Consider the following 3,044-nt stretch of genomic DNA (forward strand, 5'->3'; position numbering starts at 1 on the left):
AAGAGATAGAGGGGAAGTAAAAATTTTATATATATGAAATCCCTTTAGAGTCCAACTTTATTTTCATCCAAAATTGGACGAAAAAGCGAAAGTATAAAGGTATTTATGGTCTTTATTTACTGTATTGTCCACATATATGTATATATATAGTTTTTCTCCAATTCTTTTCTCATTTTTGCTCATAGTATCATACATAATTGCCACTGAAAAGATAACAAACTCACTGAAAAACTACTGCATTTAACTCAATGATGAACATTTTTATTAATAAAAAATATTCTTGTTCTTATTTATAAATATTTTTGTTAATAAGGTTTTTAAGTTTTTTATAAACTAATACAAAATAAAAAGAAGGGTTATTCAGTAAAATTATAAAAAATAATCTTTTCTTTTGAATCTCTTTTGCTCGTACCAAACAAGTGGAAGTGTTTGAGATTTATCCCCCTTCCAATTATATTAAATAATTTGAAGAAAAAACTATTATTCTTTCCTTCCCCTTCCCCCTTTCACGTTCTTTTTCCTCTTACTTGAACCAAACGAACAATTAGTATTCCTTAGGTTTGTTTACTCCTATCAAATAAATTCTTTCATTAGTCAAAATTCATCGAATTTGTTGGTATTAAAATAAATATAAAAATAATTCATATTTATCCTTAATTGACTTTTTACGGATTTAGTCCATGTCAAATAAATTTTTTATGATCAAATTACTCATATACATCGTCACATTTTAATACATGTGATGAGGTATATCTTCATCGTTATAAAGATAGTTTAGTTAGAAATATTTATTTGACCTGCAATAAGTCAGTAATACATCAGTTGAGGGTAAATATCAATTTTTAGTCAATTTTCTATTAATATCAACAAATTCAATGAACTATGACTGACGAACGTATCAATTTATTAAACTAAAGCAAAGTTCAAGAGTGCTAGATATAATTTTCTAAACCACATGAGGACTATATGTGTAATTATACCAAATCTCAGGGGAAGACGACTGTAATGATCCCTATAATAAATAATCTTTCATATATTAAAATATATTATAAATAAAATAAAATATATAAATCAACAAAACATATTTCAAAAAAAGAAAAAAAAACAACTTAAGGTATTATGAAAACAACAAAATAATTGTGGCGGTTGTGTTAAAATAATGTGAAGTCACTTTAAGAAAACAAAAAAAGTTATAATTAATAATTATCTTATACTATTAGGGTAATAATTATTGTACTTAAAAATTGGCGCGGTGATATCATTAATTGTCATCTGTGAGTGTAGAGAGTATTTTTTTCTTTTTTATTAACTAGTTATTGTGTCACATTGTTCCTACCTGTATATAATAAATAATTTTTCATACTTTGATATATATTATAAATAAGAGTAAAATATATAAATCAATAAATTGCATTGAAAAAATCAAGAAAAGATTAATTTATCAGTTAACGTAAAATTTAAAAATTTAACAAATAAGTTATCTTATTAAAGTGCATTTCTTTGTTTCACAAAAAGTGGTGTGATAATATTGTTAACCGATATTTGTGAGGGTGAATGTCCTTTCTTTTTAAAATAAAAAATAAAAAACGATCGAATTGCATTTTAAAATTTTTAGATTTTAGGCAGACTGCTATTTGAGACAACGACTCTATCCTTTTTTTAAAAATAAAATAAAATTTATTTTGCGAAAATTTGTGTTTGTCTTCTTGCAAAAAAATTGTGCTTGTGCTTCCTCCAAAACATTTTCTCAATTCGAATGGCCAAAATCTTATTCAGTTCTTGCGTAATTTTTCTTTTTTTTCTTTTTTTTTCTTATTGGTGAAAATGAGTTGAAGATTTACAAGATCGGCCGAAGATTTTTTCAATCGAGGCTAGTATAGTAAGTTGCTTTTACTATTTTTTGGTTTGATGTTTATGCACTTGGTTGTTTTCATAATGATATTGTTATTAGCTCAATTTATATATATATATATATATATATTACGAAGATTTGGCAAAGAAAAACAATATTGATATTATTGTATATTTTAGAGGTCAACGAATTGATTGATATGATGGTGTGAGTTATGATCGCCTCTAGTCGAATTTATGAAAATATGTCATAAAGTTACGTTAGTTGAACTAGAGTCAATTTTGTATGAAGAACTTGGGCTTCGTTTGGTTGATTTTAAGCTACAAATATATTTTAGATACACAACATATAGTACTGCTAGAAGACAGAGATGGTGTTACCAATTAAGACGGTTGGTGATGTGTAATTTTGTTTTTCACTCCAGTGCGTGGATATGTGTTCATATATTTTTGTTGAAACAGAGATTGTTTATGAAAATACTGTATCAGATGACTCATTTGTTGGTGATTGAGGAACATACATGTTTATGTTAACACAAGATTCACACAGCTTGCTAGCAGTGATGGTTAAGGTTGGGATTAATAAAGATTATGCAGGTTCATCTACATACAATCAACAAGACAACGAGTATTTAAATGTTGAGCCAGGAGCAAATAGTTTTTTAAATAATGATCCAATGGACACAGAAATATATGAGGTTGAAGTAGAGGGTCAAATTGATGATAATCCTGAAAATGATGAAGTCAGCATTCCAGAGTTTTATTGGATGTGCTTGGAAGAATGATAATGAGTCAACAAGCCATGTCGAGGAGGAGATTGATTTGAACATGCACGCCATATAGAAATCACCTTCTCTATACCAATTGTTCCATTTTTTAATACAACACGTTCAGAGGTCTCTGTTGACTCATACAATATCCCTACTTGTAATTGGAGTAATCTTTACGATTCAAACTCTAAAGAGCTCGCATATGGAATGATTTTCAAGAGAAAGACCACTTGAAAGAGAGTGTACAAGATTTTTTTTGTGTATTTTGTAACACGAGAATACCATATAGTTGAGGACAAACCAAAATTGTGGAAGGTTGTGTGCAAATATGAAGCAGAGAGTGGGTAAATAACGGGCATCTTATGTTTCATGGTGTTTGTGTGGCATAAAACGACAGTGATTGGGTATTGGGCGCTTCGCCAT

The sequence above is a fragment of the Sesamum indicum genome, linkage group LG15 (assembly GCF_000512975.1).
Source record: "Sesamum indicum cultivar Zhongzhi No. 13 linkage group LG15, S_indicum_v1.0, whole genome shotgun sequence".
Taxonomy (NCBI): domain Eukaryota; kingdom Viridiplantae; phylum Streptophyta; class Magnoliopsida; order Lamiales; family Pedaliaceae; genus Sesamum; species Sesamum indicum.